This window comes from Lygodium microphyllum, chromosome 3 (genome assembly GCF_053477565.2).
Source record: "Lygodium microphyllum isolate KBCC chromosome 3, Lygodium_microphyllum_v1.1.10, whole genome shotgun sequence".
NCBI classification, from domain to species: Eukaryota; Viridiplantae; Streptophyta; class Polypodiopsida; order Schizaeales; family Lygodiaceae; genus Lygodium; species Lygodium microphyllum.
This window is the reverse complement of record NC_141137.1, coordinates 102,130,335-102,145,345: the sequence shown is the minus strand read 5'-3', so window position 1 is coordinate 102,145,345 and position 15,011 is coordinate 102,130,335.

Below are 15,011 nucleotides of genomic sequence, written 5' to 3'. Positions count from 1 at the left end.
TGTTTTGAAAAGTCCTATTTGTATATATGTGTTAATTGCCTCTTCCATAAATATTCATGTAGTGATTGAATGTTGAAAAACAAAAGTTAGAAGACCCAATATTCAATGTTTGAGAAGAAAGTCTTAGCCTTAAAAATTTAGCACAATATATTTTTGGCTTGTGTTGAGCACATTTGTTAGGCTTTCTTTATGGTAATTTTGCAAAAACTGAAGTTCATACATTGGAGAGCAATTATAGGGACATCCATGAAACAATTTTGGTTGCATGGGTATGCAAAATGGTGTTAACATGGCCCATGCAAAACTTTAGCCTCCATAGTGTTGTTTGTGGGAAATTCACTTGACAAGGCATTTGTTCACATCATAGGGTTTGGCCTTCCATTCTCATGCTTTAGATTATCTTTTTCCGCTTCGAGATGTGGTGTGTATGAAGTGACAAGTTGATTTTTGCGAAAAGGATGGAACATGAGTGAACTCCTCATGGTTCAAATGTGGGTAAATTGTCCACTAGGATGCAAAATAGGACTATAATAGTGGAATTATGTGTCCCAATTTAGGAGTAGTGTTAGTTTTTGGAGGTTATACTTTGGAGCAATTTGACATGTGTCATTTTCTTTTTATAATCGACTTGAAATTTACGGTTAAGAATTAATAGATCAAGTTATTAGAGGTGCCCATGTTGGGGTATGAAAAAATCAGCCTAATTCTGTCCAAAGAAAAATAATTATTTAAGCTTGAAATAGTTATATACTAGAGTTAGATGTTTAAATCTGTAGCTTGCCCAACACTTCTAGGGTTGTCTAACTGAAATTTCACAATGAGGCCTCATACAATGAAGAAATGAAGTGAAAAAGTGCTAAAACCAAAGTGGCGGGCCTTCAAAGATGCAAAATGTTTAAGCTCAAAGGACATAAATCTAGAATAATGAATTGCCCTACATCCTTAATGAATCGATTGGAAAGACCATGATCCCATGATGTTTTGAAAGGCTAATTTTTTGGGAATGATAAACTAAAAATTGCAAATAAATAATGAGTCTTAGAAGCTTTAAAAAGTTGCCAAACATATCGAATGGTTACCAAAGGACTAAAAAAGTTCCCAAACTTGTCATTCAAAAGGCCTTAGAGGAGCTTCCCTTTTTCTTTTTAGAAGGGTGTGAAGGGCACACAACTATTTTGCTAAACTTTTACCATTTGTGTGAAGGATAATATGTTTTTAATCCTTCTCTAAAAGAGTAGAAGCCCCATTAAAGGGTGTTGTAGGCTTCAATATTGGGCCTAGTCACTACCTTGGCTATGTGAGGAATCAAGAGCAACCACTTGTTCGAAAAGTTTCACCATGCTTCTTCTCTAACTAATTGTAACCTTCAAATATTGGGCCTTGTTACCTCTTTGGCTATGTGAGTAATCATGAGCCGTTGATGAAAAGTTTCACCATGTCTTTTCTCCAGCTAATAAAAAAAACCAATCCCCCCACCCATACCACATGGCATAGAATAATTTTTAAACAATACAAGCATATAAATGAAACATATTTTCCAATGTCACTCTTGTATAAAAAAACTTGATAACTAAATAGCACATGGAATCTACAATCTTTTAATTGAAGTTTATATTCAAAAGAATTCAGTCCCTCAACATCCATGTGAAGGTATACACAAAATAATATGGATTGGTAAAAGGGCTCTAAAATTAAGGATAGGTCCAAGCTTGTGTCTTGAATGTAACTATCCTCAAGATTTTTTTCTTCATTTATTCCTTAGTTGTACGTATAATTCTCTGTTGCCACAAGAAAAACATGGTGGTATGGAAATATAAATTATACAAATACAATTAGAAATCAAATATGTAATTGACAATTACTAAATATTACTATCAATGTGATAGCTACTCGCTTAAAATGATGTTGTTGTCCTATGTAATCTTCTGGAAGATGTTGTAGCCTTTTTATTGTAAACCTCCTTTGCTTATGGATTTTTCCCTCAAAGGGATAATGGAAAAATATCCTAGACTATGTAACGATTTCTCATCTGAGAATAGAACTCATGCATGTTGTATTTCTACTTATGAATGGATAGTCCACTGTGATTATGCAATCTTCTACAAACTATTGCAACTTTTTCATTGCAATCCTCCTTTGATTGTAGACCCTTTTCTCAAATGGATAGTTGATAAATATCCTATACCCACTTTCTTATCCTCAATCCTTTGCTTAAAGCTCTAAAACTCCTCTTGGAAGCAAAGCATATTTGACAAACTCATCAACTTTGTGTTGAATGGTGCATTTAATATTTTTCTTATATTATCAAAGCAATGACTTTGCCCAACTTTATAAAGAAAAGGAAATAGTCTTTTAGTTGGGAATTCCTTTCCACTAATAATACTGTATGCTTCCATATCCTTTTCCTCAATGGCTTCTATGCTTCCAACACACTCTTGGTCAATATTAGGATCTTCTAAGTCTTCTATAACAACAATCGTCTCCTCCCCAATGTTTGGATCCTTTCAAAAACTCACAATGGCCAAACTGTATATTTCTTTGTTCATCTAGGTCTCCATTCCTAATCAAAAGAATAAAGCTCACAAAAAATAAGGTAATGTAATTAAAACTAGATCAAAAAGCAGCTTGACCATACAATGCATATACAAGCATTCCAATATGGGTCACAATACCTATATGCACAATGTAGAGCCAAAGTACTTTTTGACAAATTTTCTTCATCTTTAGCACATTTTGAGATGTGCAAGTGTAGCATTGATATATTTGTAGACACGTGACATCAATTACTTGGAGGAAAAGGTAATTGTTGGAGCTAACATAACAAAATTCAAACTATGACTATAATAATTACTTGAAGAAGAAGGTAAAATTTTAGCCAAAAGATAAACACTAGTACAATATAAGATTCTTAATGTGAATCTTTTTTGGGTGGGGATTTTGATCACTTTAAAGCCATAGATGAGCTCAAAGTACTTATTTTGATTGTTTAAAGTACAAACAAGATCCAATTTTTGAGTTTGGTAGTGAAGGTTATGGTGTTTTTTGAGGTACATTCTAGCTAGACTTTCTAGCTAGACCCTATAGCAGTTAGGACTAATTTGACCTAATCGGATTGATCCTGAGCACATTACATGACACTTGGAACCATCTTTTTCAAGCAATGATCACTTGATTTCAATCAATAGCATTATTCAATGATCAATTCAAGCGGGAGATATGGCAATCTTATTAAGTGATGCAAGGACTTATCCTCACCTCACTCATGACTCTAGCAAGGATGGCACAAACAAGCAATTGTACTTGAATAATGGTGTGGGGTGGCCATGAGGTCTCTTAAATCGATAGTTTTGGCTTGCTTAATGGTGTGGGGAGAGAGTATACTCCTCCCTTCCAAGTATTTTGAAGGTTTATCATATCAAGACTCAAATGACCCCATTCTACTACCATAGATGCTAAAAAATTTACCTAAAATTTTAGGCTCTTTTCACATACTTCGAAATAGAGACAATACCATATCCATCGATAGTATATTATAGGGAATTTTTGGCTATGTTCATGTTTCAAACATTTAATAAGTGGATCCTATGCTACACTACTTATGCCTTAGTGATTAATCCTATACATGTTGGATGGCATCGATGGAATAGAAAAAATCATACTCTCTCTTCCTCACTTTCTGTAATACTTCCACGCAATTTAAAAAATTAGTTGGTTAGTTCGAAAGTTACTTAGTCAATTAATAAGTTAGTAAGGTTACTATCTAAAGATTAAGTAAAGTAAAAAAACCAATTAACATTAATAACTAACAATTTTTGTTCAATTAAAAAGATTAAAAAAAACTAAGAGTCGTAATCCGACATTTTTCCCAGATTGACAAGGACTGTAGCCACCCTTCACGGAAGTTACAACATGAACGAGAGTTACGAGCCATATTAATCACTAGTGTTTATGTGTATAGTATGGATGGTTCAAAAATATTAGATTTTTGGGCAAAACTAACATATTTTAGATTTTACTTATTGTAAATAACCTAAAAAGCTATGGAGATTTCTAGAACAAGATGTTATGTGAAAAAAGTAAGTGGTTTTTTTAGCTTATTCTGGAGATTTAATACAGAAAAAGGAAGGATTGGCAAAATCATACGTGTCGCGATTGCAGTTTATAGCAATAAACATCACTTCAATTAGGGAAAAGAAGGAGTGATCTAGAAGATTTCTAACCAAGTATCTTGGGTATCTTGGGATTTTGCCCCCCTTTCAAAGCCAACGAAACTATAAGAATTGTGATTTGAGCATCAGATTGCTGATTTTTCCAAGATCCCCTCCATAAAGAGCTCTTCTTCTCAGCCACAACCCTTCTTCTCTTGTTTAGCTACAAATATGAGGCATGGGGAGTAGTTAGGAAAGCACAAGGAGACCCCTGGAGGCTGAGAGAGAGAGAGAGAGAGAGAGAGAGAGAGAGAGAGAGAGAGAGAGAGAGAGAGAGAGAGAGAGAGAGAGAGAGAGAGAGAGAGAGAGAGAGAGAGAGAGAGAGAGAGAGAGAGAGAGAGAGAGAGAGAGAGAGAGAGAGAGAGAGAGAGCTCAATTCCCCTTATCTCAGTATTCGACTACTAAGCCATCTTCTCTTATGCTCTTCCATCTCAAATCCATTTCTTCTTCTTTATCTCTCGAATCCACTTGCAGACGATGGCCCCCAAGTGAAAGATCTCTCCAAACACTGAAACTCCCACCACAACCAATGGGACCGCGAACCAAGGGACTGCAACTATAGGAAATGCATCTCTTATGAATCAGGTGCACCCCGTTGTATTAGGGAAAAGAAATTGGGAGAAAAGAACATTTACATTAATTGTCGCAACTTAATTGAGCATGTTTTGAGATAATGAGCGTACTAGGAAAATTTTGTTAATCGCATTCATCTTAGGTGATCAATTAAAATTGCACTTAGAAGTTGTTAAATTGCACATAAATTGCATGGAAATTTCATGCTAATATATAAATGAAAAGTTTCAAGGATATGCATTAACCTATAATTAAGGCAAATAGATTTTGTGCATCGTATCCGTTTGCTTGGTTCAAATAATAGGAAATCCTATTACATCTCACAAAACATAGATTGAACTTGTGATAGAATACGTAGGGTTCTTAAGAAGTTGAAGAATTTCAAACCCTAAAGAGCTGAAGGATTCTTCTCAAAGCCCATCTTGCTTAAAGGTGAAAGGAATTCAAAGTCCTTAAGTAACTATATGAATTACGCAACAAACCCTAGTTTAAATGAATATGTAGAGTTTCGTTGTAGGGAAGCCAATGTCCCAAATTGCAATCGACATTGCAAGGATACTCCTTCATTCAAAAGAATGAAGAAATTAAATTAGGTTATCTTTGGAAATCTCAGACAATAACGAGGATAAAGCCAAGACTAGATTCTATTGCATCAAATCGGAATTTTTCTTCGGTAGAGAGAACAAAGAACTGTCTAGTACATATTGTGCACTTCTGCTTGTGTTTGTACTTAGTAACACTTGTTTGAAAAAGGAATCATCTAACAAAGGAATTGATAAGAAGAAAATCTTTCAAATTGGATTCAGGTTGAAACACTTGGGAAAGGCGTGTTGAGCACCCCCAGCTAGTCGCCAACCCTATCCAAGGGGGTTTTTTTGATAACTACATTGGGAATGTGGTCCAAACCCATCATGAGAGGTCCTTCATAGAAATGTCTGTTCGTAGGAGGATGCTCGGGTGCCAGGGGGGATTTGGCTATAAATCCCCTGCCCCCAGATCCTACTGAGATGGTCTACGTAACTCGGGAAGGAATCTCGAGGCCTTGTTACTAGTGCAAGGGTGAAAACTTGGAGGAAAATAAGATGTATCCTTACGGATTGCGGGAATCGTCCTATGGACGATATTTGTATCTCAATTGAAATTTTGATATAAAGTTTATTTTCAAGGAATTTGTCTGATCTGCTTTTGTGTTAGTGCATAAATTTACGTAAAGGAACATGTGACTAACATGTTAATTAAGGAAGCTGCTTGCATGTGTTACCACTAATGTGCCCTTAGGTAAGTAGAAAACTAAAGCTATCAAGGGAAGCGGGTGGATAGAACCCCCGACGGGTCTGTCCTACGGTAAGGTGGTCCCAAAGAACTGGGAGGCTTCTCAACATTCAAATCACGATGACATATTGACCTTAGATAATGTAGGGTAGAACCCTGGGTCATATCGTTTTAGGGGACCGGAATGGGACTTTACCCTACGGGTAGAGAGGTCGAGCAATGCATCCCTCTCATTTCCCATTCTCTTTGAACCAAGTGTGATATGAGTCCGCCTCGGTTTAGATGCTCTGCGCAAAGTAGATCGATGCTAGAAGGTTGCAGAATGACTTGACCATTAGAAACCCAGGAAGACTCAGGTTGATCCTAACAAGGTTGTGGCCGATACGTTTCGTTGTGGAGTAGACTCAAGAGTCGGTAACCAACAAACCTTGTGACATTCCATGGGAGTGCTAGGTGGCATCTTTTACATCAAATTCTCGATGGACTACTAAAAGGTGTTGCAACCTAGGCACATTACATTTTCAACAATGGTTACACAATATGATGGAATAGAAAAAGAGAAATAGTTGTTCAAAGATTGCATTGATAAAGCTTTAGTAGTGAGGAGGTAACAACATAGATGCTTACAATTTAGATCTCCCAGCCTTATATAGTTCAAAATGAGAATTAGTGTTAGGGTTAGGTCCCCTATGAACTAGGGTTAGGATTTGCATCTCACTTTGCATTTTAGGGTTTCCACCATGTTTTGGAAACCTTACCTACTTTGTGGCCTCTTGTCCGATTCTCCTCTAATTGAGGGTTCTATCTATCTTAGACTAATTGGACCTAGCCCAAACTATTATAATTACATTTTCATGGACGTAGCCCTTACAATCTATTGTGGTTGGCAATTACAATAGTAAAAAATTATAGAAGGTGCATGGTGAGCCCATGACTCTCACAAAATAATACAATAACAAATATCATGTATCCATGAAATAATGCAAGTTTCCAAAAAAGTACATTGAATCTCTAATAAATTAATATTGCAAAAAATAAATCTAACACATTGACTTAAACTTTTCAAAGACTTTCTTTAGCTTTTCCCTTTGACACTTGCTATTAAAATTACCCCCCCTTAGAGAGTGGAAATCCCATGGAACTCATATCAAAACTCACTATATTGTAGCTTGAACCAAAGACATAGAATGCTGGGACTATAAAGAAGTGATCCTAATGATACTTCCATTTCAAACATTGTAAGGTTGCAAACCAAGTTTTATGACATTGTATCTATTCAAAAATAAATAAATAAGTAAAAGAAAAAAAGAAAGAAATGAAAAAGGTAGAAAAAGGAAAAGAGAGAGAGAAGTATGCACTCACAAGCATTGCATCATACCTAGGGATCCTAAGCTAGGTACACTTGGTGGCCTTAGTCATCTAGCTCAGTCTCCCTAGCCCCTTTTCAAAATTCCCCCACATTCACTCAAAGAATATCAAGGTTATGGTATACCTATGGAGTCTCGATTCACATTGGTTAGACATGTCTTCCCCATAAGCTAGAATTGGTAATTGATTAATGACCATTACTAAGCAAAGATGAGATCTTTGGACTTCTATGAATGATCTAACATATGTTGCCTCTATATCCCTAAGATGGGCTCTTTTGACTTCTATGAATGACCCAATATATGTTGCCTCTACATCCCTAAGAGTGCTAGCAACTATCCATGATGCTAAACTTATTGAACCTACATCCCTAAGAGTGCTCAACAATATGCTTTGTGTATCAAACTCCTTTCAAAGGAAGAGCTACATGTTGCTAGTAGGATGGAACAAGGAAGTATGGTACTTGATATCATTACACATAATTTTGTCTCACCCAAGACCTGCGGATTCTTTATGCTTATGATCCACTTTCTTACAATGCCCACTACTTTGATTCATTTATTCTATGGCTAGGTGACATTGAAACCTAATTTTTCCTTTGATTCTACTCTATACCTAACATCTTCATTTAGGGATGCACATCAAAGTGATTAAAACCCAACATCTTTCCTATTAAATGGGACGTGTTGACAAAAAGTAGTATGCTTGAATGTCTGAATTCTAAGAAGATTGCTACTGATGACACTACTCAACCAACTGACTAACCCATCAATTAGACTAAGATAAGTAGGTTAAACCTAAGAACACTCTAGAGGATGTTGCTCTAACACATCTACAAATCAACCTCACTACCCCTAACCCTCTTACTAGTCTTAAACATTTTCTCCTATGCCAATCTCTCAAGAGCATGGCTATTGATTTGGCAAGAAGGACAATTCTCTTGAAATAGAGTGGTTTCTCCAATTTGACTTCACTTTTCTTACTTTTTTCAAACTATTCGCTATGATTGATATGGGTATTGTTGTCACTAATATGTTACAATATTCTTCAAAATTGCATTCCACTTGGGAAAAGAGCAGACATCTCTTTCACAAAATGGCATCCCACTTGGGAATAGATCAACCATCTCTTTCAAAAAAGCATCCCTATCCAATAACAATTTGGAGGAAATTTTTGAAGAAGAAAATACAATCATGTTAACTTCTTCTTCATATATTTCTATTAGAAAAAGCAAAGACTAGTCAAGAATCAATGAACTTAAGCAAAAATGCAATTCCTTGAGCCCATTCCTAAAGAAGTGGTATCCCCGTTGACTTGAGCTTGCTTGTGTTGATAGGCACCTTATGATGGTAGCTTTGTAATGATATGTAGTTAATAAACTTTAGTTTAACTAACTTACTATGAGACGACTTCGACTTGATCTATCATCCTTGCTTGTAATTATGCTAGAGTTGCAACATCACCTTTTGATTGATAATATTTTGAATAAAGAGGAATTACAAATAGCTAGTTACTTTGCCAGACCTTCCTTGCTTTATGATCTAACTACCCACCTTTGTCGATTAACTATAGCAAACCAACCAACTTGGATACTTTTGTTTGATTGGAGTACAATCCAAATTTCAAGTGGTGCATTATGAAAACTATAAAACATTAGCTCTTGCACATAACTAAGCCCAACTAACATTTTGTACTTTGTTTATTCTCACACTCAAAGTTTTATAACCATAAGAACCAAAACCTCTCCAACACTTGGAATGTTGCTATGTTTTATGCAAGAGAGATAAGAGGTACGAGCTCAAAGCAATGATACAACTATATTGAAAAAAAAAGGAAAAACAATTGTCCTCGATTCCTTCTACCTTTCGAATTAGCATCCACTACTATAGGATAATCTCAACACTTTCACCACGTGTATGTAGGCTAATAGAAACATGGCAACTCAAGACTTGTAGATGGCATCAACACTTGAAGTTCTTCATGAAGTTCCTTGATTGCAAAAACATCAAGCCAACAAAAAAAAAAACCCTGAAGCCTTGAGCAGGAGACCACAATATGAGGAACCCATCAACATCAAGGCTCAATTTCTTCAATCAAGTCATACCTTGGCTTCTACTTCCTTAGGAGGTCTACAATATACAATGGTCATCTACTTCCTTGGGAGGAGTTGTAATTTTCTCCAACATGAACACAAGCCATAATCAACAAATACAATTATTTTTAAAAAATAAGGCATTGTGTTTGAATTAGCCTAGCTCCATCTTTATTGTATGCACTTGAGTGCACAAACCATTTTGACAATCAAGTCTACTATATATTCAATCAACCTTCACATCCCTTAAGCTATACTTAGCTACAAGACTGATCCAAAGATTCTTCTGTTGATCGCAGTTGATGAAGCAAGGAATCTTAAATTGATGAAGATGGAAAGAACTTTTATTGCTGAGGAAAAATGGAGTTAGTGAAGATGATCATGGAAAAACCTAAAAGATAGGATGGAAGTCCTCAATCTAAGTAACACTTATAGGACAACCAAATTGGCAATTATGTAATTGGAACCCTAACTAGAATACCATTTCTTTTCAAATACATTGTATCCTTCTCCATTCAAATCTAGTGCTTCTACTATCTCCTTGCTTGTCTCACAACATTGTTGGTAGAATGAGGCAATCCTTCTATTTAACTTTGGGCACGTGCTTCACAACTTCTCCCATGACTACTGGATAATGCAAGCAAATGTATTCCCTTATCAATGCCTTTTCCAAGAGCTTCTTTTGCTCTTCAATCAAAACTCCAACGTTTGCATGAACATATGCATAAGGAAATGATGCTACTGTGATAACAAATTGGTGAGACACTTTGTTTCCAATTCATCATTTTGATGCACCATCACTTCTATCATCTTTGTGAGACATCTCGTTGTCACTCTAGCCTTCAAGTTTATAAGAGGTTTTGTTTTAGAGGAGCATGTTTTGTGAGTAGATGTGTTGTTGTTTTAGGGCTGGTGGCCTAAAGGTGAAACTCCTTAGGGCTTGTTTGTTGGCTAAAGTAACATGTTTGGTCCCAACCAAAGGCTATGACTATGTGGGTTCAATTTGAGATTTGGAAGTAGTAACTATTGGCTCAATGGGTTGATCAAGCTTGGTAGTCAAGGATAGCTACTACATACTTCTTTGGATTGATTGGAAGTGGTCTCAATCTTAGAATTGTCAGTTGTGTCTTTGACAAAACTCTCAAAGAGAGATCATTGATAGTTGGGTGTATCCTTTAGAATTCATTTTCTTAGATTGGGTAGTTACACTGCCTAGTCCTTGGGTGTATCCTTAATTATCACTTGAGAAATATGTCGGGACCTAAAATGGGCCCGCGACACTAGCTCTATGGCACTAGCCGAGCCTCTATTACACACCTAAACCACCCCTCATGGCCTTGTGGCTATAGGAGCACCTAAAGGGTATACTACCCTAACCTCTAATGTAGAACTTCGCATTTGTATGGATTGTAATCCAACGAATAACCCTTCCCACACTCCTCAAAGGGAGTCCCTACTCATATCAGTGTAAGACATCACATAAGCACAGACAAAGGGAGCGTGCCTTGGATAATTGCCATGGTCCCATTATTACAACTCTCCTCTACCTTGGGGATTGGCCCCAAGATGCGTCGTGAACACATAAAGCACGTACATTACACAATCCTCTCTTTGAATTAGTTGTTCCTGGAGATGTACTATATTCCTCATTGAATATTTCCCAAGGAAATGAACCACTAACACTACAGCTTAGGGTACCTCACCTCCTCAATGTAGGTCATTGCTCATGAAAACAATTGTTGTGCATCCAGAATGATACCGTGTGTTGCATGCAATGCAATTGTGTATGATTTATAGTGCTCAAACAAAATTTCCATCAACAACCAACATTGTGAAGGTGCAAAAACATTACTTTCCATTCCTTTACTCTAAACGAGATTGCTACATTGCTTAGGGCTAGCACCGAGCATGCTCGCAATACTAAACCATCTTAACTTTAAAAACATTGTGTCATATATGCCATGCATCATAAAAACATCAGAATTTAGTATATTATTAGCACTTAACAACCCCCTTCTCCCTACTACTTAAGATTTACATTCGGTGGTAGGTTTAGCAAGCATTTTTAATGTATTTTTCTTTCATAAAAGCAGTAAATACCCACTTTAACATAAATATATGGCTGAACTAAGGCTAAAACTCATGCTCAACCTTATCATACATTCACAATCACGAATGTGATTTTTCCCTATTTTTCAAATGCAAAAAAAAACTAATTTTCCCTTATTTTTGGCTATTTAGTTATTGATAAATATCAATATTTTTTATTTACTAATTAGGACTGATTAATCTTATTGAGAATAGCTTTTCTATCACATTCCATCCCATAGGAACACCATATGCACAACAAAACTCCAAAACCGCATGATTTCCCTTAAAACCACAATGTTCCAAGTTTTGCATGTTTATAATGAAATTATTAGATGATTGATTGTTATTTATTTTCTTAACATTTCTGATAGATCACAACATTGACAACCAAATACAACCATTTTCGACCATTTGCAAAATGAATTTATCATAAAATAATTAAATTTATGACTTACTCATAGAATCATCTTATATTGTATGTATCTCGTGATTGGAAGACCGTTGACACTTTTCAATAGTTGATGATAATCCTTCCAACCTCGATCTACGCTACTCAACACTCAACATCATCCCACGATCAAAATCTCTCATCTTAGAGCCCACCCCCTTCTCTCTCATAGAATCAACCATGGAAACACACAACAAGAGGAGAGAGGAGGGAGGAGAGAAAAATACTAAAATCACTTCTCTTCATAGAACCCATCATTTTTTATCATTCCCGTGGCAGTGGATGGCATCAAAATCTAGTATCTTGCTCTCCTCTTGCCTCTCCTTGATTCTCTCCTCTCAAAAAGTTGCCAAATTGGGAAATGAGGGGGCGCCGAAAAAAATGCACCCTCCCCCCAATGATTTTGTTTTTTTGCTTTATGCCTCTTAATTAAGCTATTAAGCTTAATGACTTAAAAGATCTAGTTCAATTTTTTGAATGTTCACATTGTATGCAAGTGGTTTTTTTATGACCGAATGCCCAAACAAGCTTCGATTCGCAAATGGACTGGATGGCCAACTTCACAGCATTGAAATCTATCAAGTTGGCCTCCGTCACGCACTTTCCGGTTCCTGGATCACATAGTTGCTTTATAATGCAAAACCTTGTAGGGATTAAATGGGGGGTAAAACGGATTTTGATCGACAAATCGAGGCTTACATTGCATTCCTGGCATCGAACTCTATCTAGCAAAATTGCATCTCATTGATCCACAACCGTTTCATTTTCCATGAAAATTTGGTCTTTTACGCTTCTTGGGGACTTTTTTGCATTAAATTCGGCTCCAAAAATCCGCTCTCATTGACGACCATAGGATAGGGTGACTTAGCTCGTCGAATCCCATGAACTGATCTACATAAAGAACAACCATAAAAAAGCATCAAGCTGCCATAAAAAATAATACTCAACAAAGCACAACAACAGCTCTCACCCTACCCCTTGATAAAATCAAGGCATGAAAATCCTTAAGGGATAGGCCTAGCATAATATAATAGAAATCTAGAGTGAGTAGCTAACCAACTGCTCCAATACAGACTCGCTAAAAAGAACTATCAAAGAAGTCATTCTAGGTGGTGGCTTGTGCTACCTATCCAACTTAGGACAACTAGACCAGGTACTCCTACTAGACGAGGACTCCTATAGCTTGGTCAACATCTAATTTGTTTGGATAATATTTTTCTTTCAAGGTTTCCATACTCGGGCGTGTAAAAAGGAGGGAGCTGAGCATAGTAACCCAAGGAGTACATGGCATTGGCCTCAGGTCCTGACTCACTACTTAAGAACCTACCAAGCCCTCGCAAGGCGACACTTTAATCTTTTCTTTGTGCTCACGTTTATTTTCACTCCAACCTTCCTTAGTATTTCTTTTTCAGCTAGATGCCATCCCTAGGAAGACAAGGCATCAGCCCTGAGTGATTTGTCCCTAGGAACCCACCAAACCTCTGCAAGGCAATAATCAAATCCTCTTGAGATTTTTTTCTTTCTTGTTTTATGTTAGGGGTTAGAACCTCTGTATATTTATATTTCAGATAGATTCAAAATTTTCTCTTCTTTTTTATTTCGGAAAGCTTCTCTAACTGGCTCACATAAGCAGGGACTCTTGGAACAGCTACCTAGTAGGCTAGCAAAACAAGGTCACTAGGGACTGCCTTCTAAAAATAGGTCTTTCAATGCCTAACAATGTCTTTACAGGGGGTAGACAACTACTCAAACCTTCCCCAGATATACCTTCCCTAACCCTAGGACTTCATGTCTTTATTGCCGGTCCCTGACAAAAGAACAATTCTCCCCAAGTACATAAACATATAGCATAAAAGAAAAGTACTCATAAAGGAAGAACATCACCTGGACTTGGCCACAAGAAGCTTCTACGTAGTAAGAGGCTTCCTCTAGGTTCCATTGAATCTGTATAGCACAACACTAAAACAAAACGCATTAACTACACTCGCACTAAACAGACACATGGCCCTCTTGGCCTAATGAAATGTGCCATGTCACTATAGAATAACTAATCATCTTGGCCTAACAAAATAATCCACAAAACAACCATTCAGTAGCGTACTATTGAAACAAACCCTTGGTCCTAACATAACTCTACTCTGAAGCACAAGATTGACCAAGGATAAAGGCTCCTCAAGCCCTACACTAAATGCATCAGGTTATTAGCTAACCCCCTTTTATAAATAGCAAGGGGTGCCCGACATATATGATGATAAATGATTCTATGCATCCATGATAGAATAGGAAGGTGCTCAATTGCTACCTGATTCATAACCCAAACTAGCCATCAGTGGCCAAAATAGGATGTGTCAACAAAAAGTCCCCAAATTAGTCCTAGGCTAATATTAGAATATAATTGTAAAACCTCCCTCGAACCACAATTGAAAAAGACATCTTCAACAAAAGCATAATTGGCTAGGGAATCTACAAAGTGATTCTACTGTCAAGGAACTAGCTGACAAATCATCGTCTCAAAAATATGCAACATATCCAAGGCTGCATGATGGTGCATCAGTAGGATGGGATCTGGCACACTATAGGTCCCACTCAACTAGTTGATCACTAATTGCGAGTCACCTTTTATCAATAATCAACAGATACCACCACATTGGGCTACATTCGGCCCGATAATCAAGGCCTTGTATTCTACCATATTATTAGTAAAAGAGCATCCTAAATATACTCCCATTTTTATAGCAACCCTACGTTGTGGATCTTTAATGACCACATCAACGCTCGCATGTTTAGGAGGTCCTCTAGAAGCTCAATCAAAATAGAAAGTATAGACCCAGTCTTCATTGATAGGCTATGCCATACTAATTAGCTCACTCATACTTATGATAATCAAAGTTGAGATGAGACAGAGGATGCATGACAGGGACAATCCCTCCTTCCTTACTGAACTTGATAGAAATACTCT